The sequence below is a fragment of the Halyomorpha halys genome, unplaced genomic scaffold (genome assembly GCF_000696795.3).
Source record: "Halyomorpha halys isolate HHAL.00 unplaced genomic scaffold, Hhal_1.1 Scaffold827.1, whole genome shotgun sequence".
Classification (NCBI taxonomy): domain Eukaryota; kingdom Metazoa; phylum Arthropoda; class Insecta; order Hemiptera; family Pentatomidae; genus Halyomorpha; species Halyomorpha halys.
The window spans coordinates 145545-146429 of record NW_027116393.1 but is presented as its reverse complement, the minus strand read 5'-3'; positions in this window follow the sequence as shown (position 1 = coordinate 146429).

Sequence of the window (885 nt, the reverse complement as noted above, 5' to 3'; positions counted from 1 at the left end):
ACCATCATAACCTACACTTATAATATCGAAATACAATTAATAGTAAATAATACGTACCTAATGGAGTTTCTGCCTCCTTAAGCCTATGTTTTCCTAGTTCTGCTAATGTTTTTCCTCAAAAAAAAAAAATGTTATGGATTAAATGCACTTGCTGCAGATGAAAAAAATTCTTGCAACTTGAATATCTTTATAGCAGCCTTAATCGTGCATGAGATAATGTCTCAGAGAAGGGTATATTACTAGGGGAAGAGGGCTGGACGCTTACCCAGAGCTGTTAGAGTGGTTTAGGGGGCGAGGTATAGGAGGAAGTGACTGTGACCTACAGATTCCAGGAAAATGGTTACCACAGTCTCCCTCTAGCAGCTTACAGACCCGAAAAACAATTAACGTGAGAGAAATTTTCATTGACGGGTTAAAGAACTAGCCTTCATGTTATAAATGAATATAATCTCATCTAGGATGAAAATAAATCAACAACCTTTCAAAGTTTTAAGGTTTTACATTTCCAGATACATAGAATCCAAAAATAATAATTTTTATCTCGAGTTTTTATCTCGATTTACCAAACTTTGAGATAAACTTTTCATGAAATGGCCAATAAGATCTTCGTATGAGATAATAATGTGTTTCTTTTTTATATAATAACACCCCCTCTGTTTTCAGACACTTCATTGTACTACTGGCTACGTCTGCAAGTCAAGAAGAGCAGCTAAAATGGTCTGGGCTGGTCGAGTCCAAGGTTCGCCACCTCGTGGGTTCCCTTGAACGGAACCCCTACATCAGCCTGGCCCATGTCAATCCTGAATGCTTTCCTGGACTACCGACACCTCCTGGAGAACTTGAAGTACCCACGTCAATGTGGTTCATCGGGATAGTGTTTAAGAA